Source organism: Lepisosteus oculatus, chromosome 3 (assembly GCF_040954835.1).
Source record: "Lepisosteus oculatus isolate fLepOcu1 chromosome 3, fLepOcu1.hap2, whole genome shotgun sequence".
In the NCBI taxonomy this organism is placed as follows: domain Eukaryota; kingdom Metazoa; phylum Chordata; class Actinopteri; order Semionotiformes; family Lepisosteidae; genus Lepisosteus; species Lepisosteus oculatus.
The window spans coordinates 49,406,399-49,425,766 of record NC_090698.1 but is presented as its reverse complement, the minus strand read 5'-3'; the positions used below and the strand labels follow the sequence as shown (position 1 = coordinate 49,425,766).

The 19,368-nt window shown below is 37.0% G+C and overlaps 1 protein-coding gene across 9 annotated transcripts in view; it reads right to left on the bottom strand.

The window, feature by feature from the left end:
- The window catches only part of nim1ka (NIM1 serine/threonine protein kinase a), a 28,694-nt gene extending 12,935 nt beyond the window's left edge, over positions 1–15,759 (bottom strand). For 2 of the 9 annotated variants that reach the window (XM_015365821.2, XM_015365882.2), the window contains exons 1-3: positions 15,567–15,759; positions 12,370–12,423; positions 10,011–10,223 (exon numbers count right to left, since the gene is read on the bottom strand). The gene's annotated coding sequence lies outside the window, so the exon portion shown is untranslated. Of the gene's footprint in view, positions 1–10,010; positions 10,224–12,369; positions 12,424–12,521; positions 12,588–15,566 lie in introns of all 9 variants that reach the window. The other 7 variants (XM_069187212.1, XM_015365866.2, XM_015365832.2 and 4 more) reach the window with 7 other exon arrangements.
- Positions 15,760–19,368: the final 3,609 nt, after the last annotated feature.

Below are 19,368 nucleotides of genomic sequence, written 5' to 3'. Positions count from 1 at the left end.
TTGGTATAATGCATGGAACACACTTGTTTTCTGCATTCCAAAATTATGAACCAATTATAAATCAGATTTATATGAGATGCAAAATAATGGGAGGGGTTTCTTGCATAAGTATAAGTCAGCACATGATACCTTTCAAATAGAAGGAGAAATTATTTTAATTTAACAAAATCAGTGTAATCAGTTTCTTGCCATGAAAGTAATTGCCTTCTTAACAGATTCACTCTTTCCAGTTTGGGATTTTTCTCTCATGAACAGTAGCGTTTAATTTTTTTAAAGTAGAGGAACAGAACAAATTCAGCCAGAACCTAAATGGTTTTCCTGAAAACACGGAATACATTTATTGCTGCACTTCTCTGTGTATCTTCACAATAGTCAAGCCCTCCTTTCCTCAGGTCTTCCAGAAAAAAAAAATCTTCAACTAGCTAGTTGGACTTCGCAGCTAGGATTGGTTTAAGCCACAAAGCACTTCTGAAGTGTGTACTGTCACTATGGCTGCAAAAACCTGATTGTAGTTACATAACTGACCTAAAAGCTTCTCTCACCACAGAGGAACAGCTACAATCACTGCCGGCTGGATGGATGAGCCATAATGTCATAAACAGAGTAAGACAATGATCTGCAGTTTGGCAAGCCTCGCTAAGACGCTGTCACAGCGGGATTAAGAACACAGAGTTCGCAATCAACTGGTTTGTGAAAAACAATCCTACCAGTACTAGACATAAAAGTATTAAAGGAAAGATTTTTTAAACTGAGTTTTTACATTTTTAAAGTTTTAAAAACACATTTTAATTCCATTTTTGGAAGGACAAATTAATATATCACAGAAATAGGTCTTCTAACTAGATACACATCCAAGTTCTAGCTCTGCGTGCAATTTAATTTTTTGAAACTGCTGTTGTAACTAAGGTCACTAACAGTCTTATTGCAGCTCACCTATTATCAACCATATTTTGATATAGACTATGACAGACATACCAAAGAAATTACTAACAATTGTGAATGTTGGCTCTTTGTGCTGAGAAAAGCTGTGTCATCCTGCTAAGAAAAATCTCTTTCAGGACCAACTGACTTTCCCGTGTTTAACTATTTCCCATTCTTAACTTTGCTTTGTTTGGAATCTGAAAAGGAAATTTACTTGTATATGTTTTTTTTTTCCCAAAAAGACAGCCTACTCATTTATTTTCCACAAATCATAGTTTATTTGCAAGTTTTTCCTTTGGGAAACATTGTTAATTATTGACATGATGTTACTTATTGTACTGCTTCGCACATCTCTTGTACAGAAAGCTACAGTGGGCAATTGGATTTTGTGCTACAGGGATATCTTATTAATCACTCAATCTCTACTGTACATTGGTAGCACCACTCATTGTTTTTGAGAAGGTATTTTGAGAAAATATTCCCTCGTGTGAAAAATAACAAAGAGAAACAGCCTATATTCAAAAGTAATTAACATTTTCCTGAAGATAATTAGTCTTGCAAGAGAAAAGGAGATCCCCTGTGGTATGTGGCTACATGCTGTAGGGCTTGTTACGGTTTGAATGTAAAAGGAAAGTATGCAAAAATATAAGAATATATTTAATACAAGACTAAAATATATAAAGTGCATAAGAAAACAATATAGGCTGAAGAAATTCCTAAATCTATAAATAGTTTTATTGTATCATTTTTCTATAATCATGTTCTTTACACAACGTAGACTAGGGAATAAGTTGAAAGGTTTTACATTCAAAGTAAAAATGATTTACATGTAAATCGAGGGATGGGTGAATTAAAGTGTCTTCAACAAAATTTATAAACATAAGAAAAATAACTGAATATATTTTCACAGCACTCTGTATGGGATTTTGTAAATCATGGAATCAAAACATTCATGTAGGGTCTTGTTACTACTTATACTTTTTGCCAGAGTTAGTTGATTAAAAAAAGTTTTAAGTAGTAACATTTCCTTTCTATTTTCCAAACCATCTATTTTAAAGCAAAAGAGAAACAGTAAATTCTAATAGAAAAAACAGAGAAGAACGACACAAAGAATCAGAAAACCCTTTCAGCGTATATGGTTCTCAAAAACCCGCGGACAAGCCATCCTTTCAGCCAACCCATTTATTAAAACCTAAAAGGTGAGAAGGGGGATACATTTGCAGGAGGGTGCACACGAACAGAGACGTTCTAATTTTGAAGCCATTTCAGACACCCGGCTAGGCTGTTTAAACACATATTTACACATACGAACAAGAGCCCTCAGAAGCGAAGCTCTAAAAAATGCTTTAATCAGATTTTCACTGGTGTTCAAAAGAAGGTGAGCACTTTAGGCTCCCAGTGGTGTCCAATGTACACTAGGAGTGCAAGCAGAGAGCCAGTGTTTGTCCTAATATCTGAGATATTCTTTTCTTAACCCTCTTTTAGGGCGAAGCCTCATCCATTAGAGATAACAGTAGGCCACAGTAAGAGAACTTGTTCTATAGCCCCCTCTTGGATCTCGGTGAAGACATAATTTAAGTATACTCGAGGGCTAACCTAATAATGTCTTGTCTTTTATAATGGAATTTCAGAAATGCTATTACCCGTGGTGTAAATAAACCTTTATGAGTAGGTTGTGAATAAAACTAATTTAATTATACAGCCATCATTGCCTTCTGTATAGTGACCTCTAGTGGCAGCTGCCCCATAGTCATAGTCCTTGGTCTCTGCCCACAATTATTATATACAGTGCCTTGCGAAAGTATTCGGCCCCCTTGAACTTTTCAACCTTTTGCCACATTTCAGGCTTCAAACATAAAGATATAAATTTTTTATTTTATGTGAAGAATCACCAACAAGTGGGACACAATTGTGAAGTGGAACGAAATCTATTGGATTTTTGAAACTTTTTTAACTAATAAAAAAATGAAAAGTGGGGCGTGCAAAATTATTCGGCCCCTTTACTTTCAGTGCAGCAAACTCACTCCAGAAGTTCAGCGAGGATCTCTGAATGATCCAATGTTGTCCTAAATGACTGATGGTGATAAATAGAATCCACCTGTGTGTAATCAAGTCTCTGTATAAATGCACCTGCTCTGTGATAGTCTCAAGGTTCTGTTGAAAGCCCAGAGAGCATCATGAAGACCAAGGAACACACCAGGCAGGTCCGTAATACTGTTGTGGAGAAGTTTAAAGCCGGATTTGGATACAAAAAGATTTCCCAAGCTTCAAACATCCCAAGGAGCACTGTGCAAGCGATCATCTTGAAATGGAAGGAGTATCAGACCACTGCAAATCTACCAAGACCTGGCCGTCCCTCTAAACTTTCAGCTCAGACAAGGAGAAGACTGATCAGAGATGCAGCCAAGAGGCCCATGATCACTCTGGATGAACTGCAGAGAACTACAGCTGAGGTGGGAGAGCCTGTCCATAGGACAACAATCAGTCTTACACTGCACAAATCTGGCCTTTATGGAAGAGTGGCAAGAAGAAAGCCATTTCTCAAAGATATCCATAAAAAGTCTCGTCTAAAGTTTGCCACAAGCCACCTGGGAGACACCCCAAACATGTGGAAGAAGGTGCTCTGGTCAGATGAAACCAAAATCGAACTTTTTGGCCACAATGCAAAACGATATGTTTGGCGTAAAAGCAACACAGCTCATCACCCTCAACACACCATCCCCACTGTCAAACATGGTGGTGGCAGCATCATGGTTTGGGCCTGCTTTTCTTCAGCAGGGACAGGGAAGATGGTTAAAATTGAGGGGAAGATGGATGCAGCCAAATACAGGACCATTCTGGATGAAAACCTGTTGGAGTCTGCAAAAGACCTGAAACTGGGACGGAGATTTATCTTCCAACAAGACAATGATCCCAAACATACAGCAAAATCTACAAAGGAATGGTTCACAAATAAACGTATCCAGGTGTTTGAATGGCCAAGTCAAAGTCCAGACCTGAATCCAATCGAGAATCTGTGGAAAGAGCTGAAAACTGCTGTTCACAAACGCTCTCCATCCAACCTCACTGAGCTCGAGCTGTTTTGCAAGGAAGAATGGGCAAGAATTTCAGTCTCTCGATGTGCAAAACTGATAGAGACATACCCCAAGCGACTTGCAGCTGTAATCGCAGCAAAAGTTGGCTCTACAAAGTATTAACGCAAGGGGGCCCAATAATTTTGCACGCCCCACTTTTCATTTTTTTATTAGTTAAAATAGTTTCAAAAATCCAATAGATTTCGTTTCACTTCACAATTGTGTCCCACTTGTTGGTGATTCTTCACATAAAATAAAAAATTTATATCTTTATGTTTGAAGCCTGAAATGTGGCAAAAGGTTGAAAAGTTCAAGGGGGCCGAATACTTTCGCAAGGCACTGTACATATATCCAAGGAAACCAAGTCAGCAAGGCTGCGGAAACAACTGCAATATGGGCAGTAATTCATTTTTGCTAAAGCAATTTTTTAAAACAGCTTCAAAACTTTTTACATTTATTTTCATAAATTAGGATTGATTAAATAAGGAAACCAGACTCCAAACAGTCAAAGAACAAGTTACCTCAATGTGTTTCAATCGCTAGAATCAAACTGAGCCAATGTCTGCTTCGCCACCTGTCTGTGGTTGTTTTCTGCCTTCAAAAGGGACAACAGTGCCTGAGGGTCATCACCCACTCAAGAAAGTGTATGTTCCCCATGTCCTAGCAAAAGGAGTGTGTATGGTGCAATACTCTTGGAAATGGCAGGGGAAGCCGACAAGATGAGCATTGACATAGACTTAAAAATACCCCGTCTACGAATGAGGGTGTTTGCCAATCTAATAGCTCTGATAGATACATGAAACCACCTATTATTGTCAATAAACTCAACACTATATTCATCTACCTAGGCTCTATCTGCTGCCCCTGATATGTTATCGCGAGGGAATGGTGTCGTTCCTGTATCAACTTTGATTTCTAACTTAATGGATTCATGTGTTTGCGGCACAGCGGATACAGTGTGGAAAAGTGACATACTGTATATGACAATTATATTAGCTAGAGCTGTAACTATTTTTATGTAAATGCTTTACCATGAGAATGCTTTAAAGTATTCATTGAAACATCTTTGTACTGTGTTAATCCATATAAGGCAGCATATGAAAATATGACAAATAGCCATATTTGAAAGATTTTGTCTATGGCTATATGTCCTTATGTTTAAATGCTTCATGCCAACAATCATTTTTAGTGAAATGAAATAATTCAGTCCTAGATGTAAGTTTTTATCAGTCTATCTCTTAACATTATGCTGACATAACTTTCAATGGTCATCTTCCACTTCAGTGTATATCATTCGTTTTACACTTGGTAGAGCCATTACATAAAATAGGCTCCAAATTTAGAATGAAACAAAGCATTCTTTTTAAATACTTCCTGAAACGTAGCTAAACAAAGCAAGGCTGGTTATAAATACCTGTTCTCAGCCTGACAAAGGCAAGTAATAAGTCATCAGACTTTGATAAAGATTGAATATTATGTCTTACAAACTGTATTCTGATTAATAAAAGAAATGTTTTATTTTATTCCATTGTGTTTATCAGACCCCTTTTCAAACTTTCAGCACTTTCACTGTCCTTTAATTATGCATTTGGCAGCAACTGTGTCGCACTGAATGAGCCCTTCCATCTGAAAAGCACTTGTATTAAACGTGAACAATATACAGTACATGGAGATTGACTGCTCTGAATTACTCTCAAGTGCTTTAAGGTATTAACTGAGAAGACGCATTCAAACAGCAAGGACCTCAAACAAATATCCAGCTTGCTGGCATCTTAACATTCAAGTGGTAGGCCTATCTCTCTGACACAGCAACACAATGCCCTTTTCAGACAGTTGGACTGAGGCAGCTTCCAACAGCTGCATCTGAAGCCCAGGGACATTATTAATTAGCTGACAAATGATCTGTGATCCAGATTAGAGATACTAATCCAACAGGTGTTGGTGGCAGTGTTAAAGCCCAAGAGCTAACTGACATACAAGCAGTGAAAAGCATATTATCAGTAGAGATTTACCTTTTTCAGCAGGGAAATTGGGCTCACTTGCCCATGGATACAACTTTATTAAAAAAGAAAAACGCTTTTCAATTTTTGGCAGTTTGTGCCTTCACTTTACATTTTTGTGGACATCTGTTCAACAGTTTCACGCTTAGTACATTACTATCCAATAACTAACTAGCAAGTGCTACTCCAATATAATTCCCAGAGAAACTATTCAATACTGTTTTAGGTACTACGTCTACCAAATATATTACAAGAACTCCATACTTGTAATGAGGATAACTTGTTATGCTATACTGTTACTGTAAGTAGGTTGTAAAATCCATTAAAAGCTAATGATAGAAACTATTCAATAAGCAGTTTAATTTGCTTTCTATCTTCCTTTCCTTCACACAAGTTTTTGAAATGTGGTTATTATTAACTATAGATGCAGCTTCCAATCTGACTTTACCATGAAGCCAAAGCTGTTCCTATACATCCATTTCCTAACTGCTTCTTCCAATTCCAGCTGACAGGACAGCCAGAGCCTATCCTGGCAAGCAATGGGCAAAAGGCAGGATACATCCTGGATGGAACGTCAGTCCATCACAGGACACACAAACACACAAACCAGTATACTACCAGTATATCTTTGGCAAAAATCCAGGGAGAACATACAAACTCCATACAGATAGCACCCCAGGAATTTAACCCAGGGTCCCAGCACTGCAAAAGCAGTAATTCTAACCACTGCCACTCTTGTTTATTTCAGTTGAATAGTATTAATAATACTGGAAACGTTTAACTAAATCTTAAAATGATTTGGGGGCATTGCCACTCTGTGTGCAATTAAAAATATACGTCAGAATACCATTAATTCTAGTACAAATCAAACTACATCCCATATCATCAGCATTAAATAGATAAACACTTTAACACTGATCAGTGTTGAATCTATTGTTAGCAATCATGCAACCAAAAATATGAAGTAATAATAAACATATGTCTGATCTGCAGCAGAAATTCTGGGACCAAGTGCTGAAATTAAAATCTTGTGAGAAGTTAGAAATATTGGAGCTATTTCTGTTTCTATGTTGTCACTTGAAGCCCATGAGAAAAATCATGAGGATGATTTGTGATGTGTTTTTTCCATCTCTGTAGCATTCCCAGAGAGGGAAAGATTTGTTTATCTTTGGTTAAGGTGTGTTTATCTATTTAACAGCAAATTGCCTTGTTTTGTTTATCTGATGTTGTAAAATTCAGATATGTGTTTATTTCATCAAGATAACCCTGAAACTCTATTGCTTTACCAACTGGGGTTCATACCAAGGTACTCAAAAGCCTTCACAATGTCTAATCTTGGACCATGTGCAAACTGCTTCTTTAGCATATAATTCCTGTACTATGTAATCACATTGCCTGCCTGTGAAACTTAGGGTAGATTTTAAAATTTATGTGCTTGCATGCATATCTCAGAATGGTTTAGCTTAGGGTTACCTTAAAGCTTTATTGCATAAATACAGTTAGACATTTAATCTGACATCTACAGACTAAAGTCTTCTTATTCTACCGAAGGCAGGGCTCTGCACATTGGGAATGAGAGCCTTCTAGAGCTGTATGATTGAGTATTTCAATGCCCAGATGCATTAGAGACACTGTGACAGAACATTTGATTAAACAACGTGATTAATAATATATTTGCGCAACAGCTTTAAATGTATTATTTTGTTTTATTTCATGTGGTCATTTTCCTTTATTTTTTTACTTTTTTTATATTATTATACATGTACTATGGTTCAGCACTTTGAGTATTTAAAAAAAAACATTTATAGCTAAGAACACTATTTCTGAAGGCAAGGAAATGTATCTGCGCATATTTAGTAAATACTAAATAATTTCTCAGACCAGAGGCCACTGCACTTTGATTTGAGAAACAACTTCGTTCTAATCTCAAAACTGAATGATTGTACCCCATGAGCATTTCGGATTCCCATGAAGGGAAAAATACAATGACAATAATATTCCCAAAGTAACTGGGGTGAAAAAGAAATGCATCACTATACAATGGCTGCGTGCACTGAATGTGGTATTCCGATTTCTTACACAAACTCTCCACCCACACAGAGTTTAGATGTAGTCACGGAAGGAATGATCTCAACGTGTGCAACTGAGCACGAAGCCTTTTAGATGCAAAATCTAGTCAAACATGACAAATTTGTTGTTTTTTTAAAATTCACTTCCATTTAGTCAAGGTCTTAGCTGTTGTATTTACTTTCACATCTGTCTGTGTGAGCATATTATTTTTGCTATATTGTCTTATAAATCAGTAAGTTGGACAGCTTGACTTATGTCTTATAAGTTAGTGTGACAGAACAGTTTTTTGCCATGTTGTTGTAATGGAATTAATATTTACTCTATTGTCTATTTCTAGAAGCAATCTAGAATCTAGACCTAGATCATTTCTCTGCAAAGCAATCACCTTTGCATAGTAGATATAATATTTATTAATTACATGCAGCAATTATGTTTGCATTTACAGGAGCCTTTTAAGCATTAACTCAAAATTTCCCATTCATCCAGAAGTTCACATTCTGATGGTATCCTGGAGACCCATAAACCAGGATACTGTAAGAAACTGAAAGACAAATTGAGACTGTAAAACAAATTCCTATTAACAACTCCATAATAAGGAGAGGGCACAGCTGTGGAACAGCAATAACAACGACACAATTTCAAATCATCCGCAGCAAATGACATTTAAGAAAAGTAGAAGCGTCACCACTGGCAAAACTGTAACGCTTTATTCCATAAATCTGACAACTTCTAAATCAAGCAGGGTTCCTAAATACCTGCCCAATTAGAGCCTCATTGAAAGCAGCCTTCAATTAGGGCATTGACACTTATTTGTGCTAATTCTGCTCTCTCACTGAGTGCCCTATTTAAAGGCTGCCTGAAAAAATCAAAGGGATGTCCTCATGAATACCCAGTTTACTCTAACCTTCAAACACTTCACATGTGTTTGTTGCAGTTTCAGAAATGAATTCTGTTCCACTGATCTCTGTGCTGAAAAACCTGGTTCAGAGAAAGGAAGAGTTTTACATTATAAAGCAGGCTGGTATGCTGATTTCTCCTGCTCACAAATACTGTAATGTTTCTTCTTCATTCTGCATAAACAGTTAGCCTTTGAGACAAGCAGCACCATCTTTTTGATGAACATATTTCCTGTTACATAATGGTTCAACTACGTGTCTTTTAATCTCTCATCAATGTAGACAGCTCTGCTCATCTTACACCTGAGTTTTTTCCACTTTTAATAAACATTCTTACCGGTAGTTTACTGAAGGGATAAGACAATTGACAGTTTGGTGGACAGTGTGAGTTCCCTTTCAGCCCATGACGTATGTATATAAGTATGGAACAAACTTAAGCAAAAGCACGTCAATTATAACGATACAGATTTAGAAGTCAAAGGTCCCTTGCTTCCATTTCCTCTTACTGTTGCTGAAAGTATATACTAGCTGGGCACAATGCAGGTATCAAAAAATATATAACATGTGTACCTTTATAATTTTGTCCATAAAACCTTGATTTGGTTTTAAATAGTGCATATTGTGCATGTGCAATTTAGTATTGTTATCCACAGTACCTCAGGACCAAATGTTTTTCAACATTTCTAATTTTTCTCATTTCAAAAGGTTCCCCTTTTTTCCCAAGACTCCTTTTCAGCACCAGATCCTCCCTGGCTACCTTGATAACTATTTAAACACCATGTATTACGTTCCCTTAGTAGACTGGACATATACAAATTGGAGATATAGCATGACAACACACTTGTTTTGTTTTTGGAAGTATCAATTCCCGTTATGACGATAAAAGGGAATGAAGCAGAAAAATATGGCTATATGGATAAGAACCAAAAAAGAGATTTGGCAAACTCCCCCTAGAAAATGAAATTCACCTTTCCATATCCACTGGGATATTTCATTTGGTTAATAAGCAACAAGACATGACCGAGAAAAAATGAACTTTCTTTACTCACCAGCTCCAGGCAGTGTTTGATCTCCTCTGGAGAACAGAGAACCAGGCTGGTCTCTTGGCATTACTGTACTTCCCATACAGCTCTGAAATGGAATGAAAACCCAGCTCTCAGATAAAATCCTCGTTTCGAGTCCCCCTTCCCAGTCCTCCTTCTTTTTTCCAACAAGTCAGCAGGAAAACACGCGCAGAAGAAAAGCTGCTCTTCAAAAAAAAACTGTAAAAGAACAAAACAGAAAAGAAACCTTAGGAAGACTTGCGTGGCTGTTTAATTAGGGACAGCACTCTTTGGCTCCCTGGTGCGAGATGCATAGAGAATGAATATGCAAAGAAGCACCATCTCCGCAACCGCTGAAGCAGTTGTGGGATGTGAGTGGCACGGCTCTCCTGGAGAGTGAGAGGAGCCTCCTTACAGGACTCTCTCACAGCAGAGCCCTGTGACACAAAGCTCCCCTGTGTTTGTTAATTGAGCCGCGCAGGATGGAAATAAAGAATAGGACTGGAAAAGAAAAACCACTGAGGCTCAGCACAATAGCTCAGGCTGAGGGACAAGCAAGCAGCCTACTGAGGAATCAGCGAGCGTGCACGCTTGTGAAAGACGACTCTATTCCCTTTTCATTCATATCCCTGTGCATTAATGCTGCTCCTAACAATTTCCAACCAGCCCCTGTTTTCAAAACTACAAACCCACATCGTGATTTTGGTTTTTTTTTTACGGCCTTTCTTGACTGTTTATCCTTTTTCCTGCTTAGGTTTTGCATTCCTCAGGACATGATGAAGCGGCATCAAGCTGCAAACTGCCATCAGATTTTGCCATCTTCACAGAAATATTCAACTCCTACCTGCGATGCAAACTTAAGGAACAGTCTGTTCTTTAAACCATAATGAGTAGTAAATAAATGTACTCATTTTGCATGTTGTCAGAATGATCATAAACCCAACTTATATATGTCCAGTTTTCTTTGCTAGTTCTTCAAAATTCAGTTGAATTTGTCTATCTTTACAACTCCTAAATACTTCTGATATCTTTACATTAGCTGAAACATTTTTCAAAGCAAGCAAAGGAGTAGTTCCTATGATTCTATGAAAATAAATCATACTCTGTAATGGCTTGATACAGTTGAAGCCTTCAGGATGTAACAGTAAATCTTAAAAGTCACTATCCAGATTGATAAGCCCTGGCAGAAAGCACTTGGGTGACATGTACTGTAGCTGCAGCAACTGTATGTACCAACAGCCCCACTGCACAGCAGGTCAGGTGGGTAATTGAGATATTACTTCAACAAGGGAATTACAGCGGAAATTCAGATTAGCTGATTTAGCTTTAACACTACATCTTACCATGCCATGGGATCTATAACAGCCCAGAACCTCAAAACCTAAGTTTACCATTTCATCCAAAAGGACACTGAAATATCTGGGATGTTGAAAGTTTCTGCCACTCTTCTGTTCCAACACCTTAATTTGTAATATCACAGCGCTGATCCATCAGAGTTTGTATCTCACTTTGTAACTGCTGCTAGAAAACTGGAATGTCCTGCTGCTGTAGAAGAATGTGACAGCTCATGTTCACAGGCCAAATCAGCACAGGCAACAATTCTTCGCCGAGGGTCTGAATAATTCACCCTACAGTGGTGGATCCAGATTTGACCTCCAGTGTCTACATATCATTACAGTTAAAGTGTGCACCATACAGTTAATAGTTTCAATTCTAGAAGTATGCCCCATGTAAGTGGTTTAAGTAGCTGTTGAAAGACTTTACATTTTAGGGAACTGCTATCTTTGATGGTATCTGGAAAAAAAAATCACTATTCGACGATGTTTGATGTTGATGACATCTTTACCTCAGCTTTCCCTAATAGAAACACATCTCATGATATGATTTGAGTGATTTTTATTGGGTCTTTGTAGTTAAGTTTAACTTACAATGCTCTTTCACTATTTCAGCAAAACAAGCTTTTGAAAACACATAAAAAGCAAACAGAAATGAAAAGTACAGGACAAGAAAACTGGAAGGATGCTGTGCTTTTTCCAAGGTGAGAAGTTACACTGGCTCAATGCTATAGACCTCCCCCACATCACATCTTCCACAAAGAATAGTTTGCTAAAATACTTTTAACGGCTCCAGTAGGAAGTAGAAACACACACAACCAGCAGGAGATGATAGAGCAAATAGTGATTTACTAAATGGATGCAGATAGTAAAAAAGGTTTCTAACAGTATTAGAGATTCTCCTTTAACAGAGCTTTCATGCACATATTTAATCAGTAATGGTTACACTAGGTCAGCACCTGTGCTTTGAATTGTAAGGTTCTACAGTTAATTAATCTCTAAATGAATTCTAAAGTTAATTATTCTCTTACATCGGCAGCGGAACTTTTGATGTGGCAGCCAAGGCCTGGGATTTCCTGCAGTTTCTAAGTGGAACAAATGAAAAAAAGAAAAAAAGGGATCAGCATGAACTATTTGTCCTTTCTTAAGAAGTATATTACAACACCAAAATTAAAAGCCTTACCTTTGCTTAACTGTAGCCAGACTGCGATTTTCAAAGCCAACATGTACTCTCCACCAGCAACCAAAACTATCACAGGTACCAAGCAACAGAAGAAATTATCAGCTGTGTCTCCCTTTTCTAAAAGGACAATCAGTTTTTATAACCCTTTGGGATTTACAAAGGCCAAGTACACTGAACATTCTGCCATGGTTACCAGAAACCAGTCAATAAGGCGCTGTGTGAACAAATGCCGCAGAACTTCGAGGGAAGAAAGTTCTACTCTCTAGCTGAAACAGCCTTTTTTAAGAAAATGAGGATTGACAAGGTGAGCTGCCTCCTGTGAAATGATGAAAAACACGAGCCAAACGATGTCAGGGCTACAATTCTTTTGACCTATTTTAACTTCACATATCAGACCTGGGAGAGTTCATCTTGCATTTGTGCATTTTTTCTTTGTGGTTGGTTTTGAATTTGAACTACTGTCAATCTAACCCACATGTATTAATTTAATATCTGGTGGGGAAAATGCTATTGCTCATATTTGATGTTGTTACCAACTTACTGTATATTAAGAGAAAGAGAGAGGAAGCATACAGTATGTGTACATTCATGGTCAACATTTTGAAACTTGATCTTTAAACAATAATGGACAAAAACCTTTTAGGTTGCATTAAATGTCCCATTTGTTTTTTGAAACTGAAAATAAAAGATCCTTATGTAATGAAAATAATACAATATCAGTGTTGTTTTCTTAGATAAAAACAGGAATTATCTGGGTACAGCAGTAAAATAACATGGATACGGTCCATTCTGTAACATTACAAGTATCAATTTATCTATGAAAATGGACATGATGTCAGAATACAAAGCCTGTTAACTGTATAATGATGTCATTTAATAGCAAAAAGATAAATTAAAGCTGTTCTTCCAATGTTCTGTTCTGTCCAATGACAAGCCTTAAGAAAGGTCAATAAAGTGAAATGTCAAATGTTTAATCAATAAAGGGTATTTGGAGAGAAGTAATAGTGTTTGAGCAATTTTACATGTGTTTACCAATATTTTCAAATATTACTCACTGCAGCTGAAAGCACATTTCTCTGAGCTAAGAGGTTTACTCCAGTACTATAGCACTGCTTTTCATGCTTACCACAATAAAAAAGGGGGTTTTGGGTTTGAATGGTTTCTTCGTGACTGGAGTTTAGGTGAATAAATCATGCATTGCTGGTTGCAAATGAGAAAAAGAAAACTCCGGGCTCACAGGATCACAGATTTGCAGGCTTGTTGTGCGTGAGAAAGCATCAACAGATTTGCACGAAATAACCAAACAGTTTAGTTTCTCATTTCCTCTTTGGCATAAAAGTAGCTTTGAAGTAAGGGAATAATTAATGTGATATAAAGAAGCTTGAAAATACATTGCATATTAAAATTAATTAATAAATTAATTACTATAAGCATTAACACTAACAACTCTGGGTGGCATGATGGTGCATTGGTTAGCATTCCTGCTTCACAGTACTGAAGCCCTGGGCCCAGTCCCTGGGGTGCTACTGTATTTGCATTGAGTTCGCATGTTCTCCTACTTGTTCTTCCGGGTGTTCCAGTTTCTTACCCACAGTCCAAAGATGCTACACTTGATCTTAGCCGTATATTTCAGTGGTTTCTTGTGCAGCTAAAACCAATGCTGTTTCTGTTCTTAGGACTGGAACATTTTAGATATTTTTCCTTCGTAACTCCTGTGTGTTTTTCTTTGTTCTTTAGTTTTCTATTTTTTCAATGATTAATCTTCCTAGTCAATATACAGTATTATACCCCTGTTTTGTATTCGATAGTCCTTCAGATACTAACCAGCATTTCTTTGACTTTTTAATCTTATGTTGTAATCTGAGTAATGGATATAAAAATGTTGAATTCATGGTATGTATTATACTATAGCCCGATTCTATTCTCTTCTTTTGATTAGTGTATTAGTTACTGTTATCTGCATCTGAGCAATGTGGCCTAAATATCAGTTGCACTCTGATTTATCTAATCACTTGATATTAGTAATTTCCTGGATAATAATGTTAAAATGAACCTTTTGTGCTAGGGCACAGGCTTTTCCCACCACTTTTATTAAAAAGTAAACACACTTTTGACTACAAACCTTATTCTGCCAAAAGAAAAATCCTGTTCTCACTTTCCTTTTCACAATTGCAATTATCTCCTTCATTCCCTTGGTACAGTATGTGTTTGTGTTTACTTTTACATCTTTGATTTCTACTCTGATATTTTTACCCTTTCTCTGCTAACTATCACTTTGCAGATTTTTAATATCTAATTACATGTGCACTTTATTAATTTGAACCATTTTTGTGTTTGTTTTGGGTATTATCCTTAGAAAACTCATATCACCATAGGCAGTTGGCAGATATTTTATATTCTATCCAGTGTTTGTTGGGGTCATCATAGGGCTGCATGAGGTAAGAGAGCAGAGGTTTTACAAATCTAGACTTGCCACACTCTTATTTTTCTCCTAGCTGAAAAATATTGAGAAGTCCAACATTATTGCTATTCGAGGTGTGTGCAACTACTGGAAATCTAGATTTGTAACCCATCTCTTTTCGGCAATCAAGAACGTCTCAGCATCTTAACTCACGTCTACGTTCGGATGGACAGTAACCACAACCTGCAACTGCATCATTTATTCGGTAAATGAATGTATTCGAATATCGGTAATTTACCGAAAACATCGCCACTGCACACAAAAAGCAAAGCTTGGAAGACTGCGCAACCTTCACTTCGTGTATGTTAAGTATGACCTAGAACAGCTTCGATGCGGAGATTGCAATGTCTGCTCGGTGACATGTAACGTAGAGATGTAACGCTACCTATTTCACTGGCAACTCAAACCGTCGTCTGGCTTGATCCCGCAGTTTATTTCCAACAATTACATTTGCATTATCATGTATATTGAAAAATTACGATCCCTCCCTGTATCGTCAGGGTTGTTTTCGATTGGCTTCGCCTAAGGTTATTTTCAGATAGATAACAGTACATCTTGCATGGCATGGAAATAAAATGTCTTACCTTACCGAGTTGAAATTTGTGTACCAAGAAAAATGAAGACCATTAAAGTCACACGCTGCGCACCATTTACTTTTTTGTGAATGAGGTTTATATACATATTTGCTTCAACAGCCTTTTACCATTTGACAAATTTGTTATCTGACACTGCGTTGCTAGACAGTAACCGAATGGCTGTGAATCAGTAAGTGAATGACAACCAAGCTAACATATCACACATTACAGGGGGCTGGGCTTCTTTTCTGTCGCCAGCGGAAACACAGAACTACAGTAATACCTACGAGACGTTACAGTATGATAAAAAGAAATAGTCATTTCAAGTGCATACAGCTGGAATAAATGTAGTGCACTTTGAAATGGTGAACAGCGGTCGTAGATATGAGTGACACGTCAAAACAAAGAAAAGGGTTATACACTGGAAAAATACTTTAAATATCTCTCTCAGATGATAGATCCTAGTCTCGCTTGTTGGAGCTTTCCAAGGTTCTGACACGCTCTGATAGTAGCATCAAATAGCCAGTGTGGGAATAGTTAAATATATAACCTGCCTACTCTGACTCACTGTTGTACGCTGTATTAATTGCAGAGTAGATAATAGAAGGGGTTTTTGTTCCACTGAAATATTCTTTGTCTTGATTAGAACAATTGAAGTGTGGTCCATTTCCACGTTTATAGAGCATTTTAGACAGAGCCGAGAGTGAGTGGGATGGTCTTTTAAGAAGTAAAGCCTGAACTAACCGATTCAAATTACTTTTGTTTTGGTGCATTTAGCCATGAAACCTGCAACAGCAGATAGTCTATGGATTTGTACTGAACTATCACAATACTATGTAGCATAATTAAATAACATAATTGAGAAATTCGTTTCCGTCTCTGTAGGAATGCTTGTAAAAAGTAACTTTATATAGGCACCTGAAATGCCTTTATTTGAAAACATAGTGATGATGTTTAAGGTTGTACGCGTATAGCATCTTGGATCCTTTGTTTTTGTGATTTAGTTTTTAAAAATACTTTTTTATTATGACGCACTGTATTTGCTTAACCCTCTATTTGTAACAATATGTATGTGTATGAATTTGTACTCACCTATCACAATACTGTGCAACATAATTAAAGTGCTCCTTCACCAAGCAACATTTCTGTGCCACAAATTCATAATATACAATATTTGCCAAGAATGTGCTTTAGAATTGAGTATGCTTCAAGTGCTTTTATAGAAAAAAATTAGTTACACATTTCATAATGCCTGTCTTTTTGTAATGAGAAAATATCGTCTTTGCTGTTGCAATGGTTATTATCATTATCATGCCTGAACAAATATTGCTCAAATACAAATTTAGGTTCATTTCACACGTCCCTTTCTAGAAATACAATTCTGTTCACAAATTGCGTTTACAAAGATTAATTAGTCCTAATTTGAAAGTAGACTAATTTATTTTGAATGAATTACTATTTCCAAAAAGCTAACAAACCAAATTCTTTTAAAATCATCAGTGTTCATTTCAAATCACTCCAGATATGCATTTAATTAAAAATCCAGTGGTTATCAGAAAAATAAACTCTTAAACAGGAGCAAAGAATCCTTATATGTGATTAATCAAATATTTAAGATTGATCGGTGACTACTTTTCATTGCTATGGAGATAATAGCAAGGGCCTAGAACACAAACACAGCCCTAATATATAATATATAATATTATATAATATTAATATACATTTTCCTCATAACGTATTGGAAAACAATTACAATTGTTTTATAAATTACAAATTGATACTTAATTGATTTGACATACAGCATTTGTGTTAGAAACATTTACTTTACAGAGACATTGATATATCTGTAAAACCTTTTTTCCTAAATAAAGCACAATATAGCAAAGGACAATGAGAGAAGCTGAATAATAATGAAAAGAATAAATCAATGAAAGCTTAAAGGATCCTTGTTACATTACTTCAGGTGGGTAGTGTTGATAAAGGGGAATTCAGGAAACATGGTAGTGGGAAAAATGCACAGTTCACCTCAGCCAGGGCGCCTGGAAAGGGCTGAGGAGTGAGAAACACAGCCAAGTTGACAGTTTGACTGGGTTAAAAACAAACTGCAATGTTAACCTGACTTGTGATGCCCTAGTGGAGTGCCAATGACAGTATATTCATAGAAATTAGCTTTTATCTTATGATATTAAACTAATTTCAAATCACAAATGAAGGAAGTGGTTCATTTTTTAGCTATATATATGATTATTGCTTGTTTCAATGCCAAAGAATGCAGAAACTCACACATGCATATAGGAAAGGACCCACTTCTTCCGCCATGGATGTGTAGTACGTACAGTACATGGATGACCCAAAGCACCACCAACCCCATTACACAACAGGTCAGGTGGAGAAGTGAGAATTTACTTCAACAAATAAATGAGGCATGACATTTTAGGGAAACTGAAAAGTGCAAGCCCAAGTGTAATTCCCACAGAATACCAAGGTTTACATACCTACCTTAAGGGTGGGTTCACATCCCTATCTTACAAACACAGTGACAAGGGGTCATTAATTAGCAAGTACTAGGAACAGTATCAGTTTAAAGTATCATTTAAAATTGCCGGTTCAAATCCCACAGCCAGCAGAGGAATCCTACTCCATTGGGCTCCTGAGCAAGGCCCTTAACCCCAGCTGCTCCAGGGGCACTGTACAATGGCTGACCCTGCGCTCTGTCCCCAGGCTCTCTCCCTGTCTGTGTGTCTCATGGAGAGCAAGCTGGGGTATGCGAAAAGACAAATTCCTAATGCAAGAAACTGTAAAGCGTTATTAAAGTGCTGTTATAATAATAATAATTTATTATTATTATTACTATTCAAAAGATTCCTACAGCACGGAGTCCCATTCACCACACTGAGATACTCATTTTTAAATAGTGCCACCTAGAGGTCCTACTTACAGAAGCAACAAAGTCATCCCAATACTGACCAGGTTCAGCCTTGCTTAGCTTCTCAGATCTACTGTGATCAGGGTAATACTGCTTTTTGAGTTGAGCATGATTGAAGGCAAATGAAGCCTAGACAGCTGTCAGTAGAGAATTTTGTGAAAAACAGAACTTTTCTTTTCATTATGAAGTTATTAAGTTAAGCGTACCCTACAGACTGAAATTGACCTGTTGGAATATGGCAATAAAATCAGTTAATCAATGTTCAATGGTAACCATCATCATCCTTACATGCATTGCAGTATAATACTTTCAATTTAGGTTTTCCTGCACACACATACAGTGGTGTGAAAAATTGTTTGCCCCCTTCCTGATTTCTTATTTTTTTGCATGTTTGTCACACTGAAATGTTTCAGATCATCAAACAAATTGAAATATTAGACAAAGATAACACAAGTTAACACAAAATGCAGTTTTTAAAGGTTTTTATTATTAAGGGAAAAAAATCCAAACCTACATGGCCCTGTGTGAAACATATCTCAACTGTGGTTTATCACATCTTTGGAAAGCTGAGTTCAATTTCTCTAGCCACACCCAGGCCTGATTACTGCCACACCTGTTCTCAATCAAGAAATCACTTAAATAGGACCTGCCTGACAAAGTGAAGTAGACCAAAAGATCTTCAAAAGCTAGACATCATGCTGTGATCCAAAGAAATTCAGGAACAAATGAGAAACAGAGTAATTGAGATTTATCAGTCTGGAAAAGGTTATAAAGCCATTTCTTAAGCTTTGGGACTCCAGCGAACCACAGTGAGAGCCATTATCCACAAATGGCAAAAACATGGAACAGTGGTGAACCTTCCCAGGAGTGGCCGGCCGACCAAAA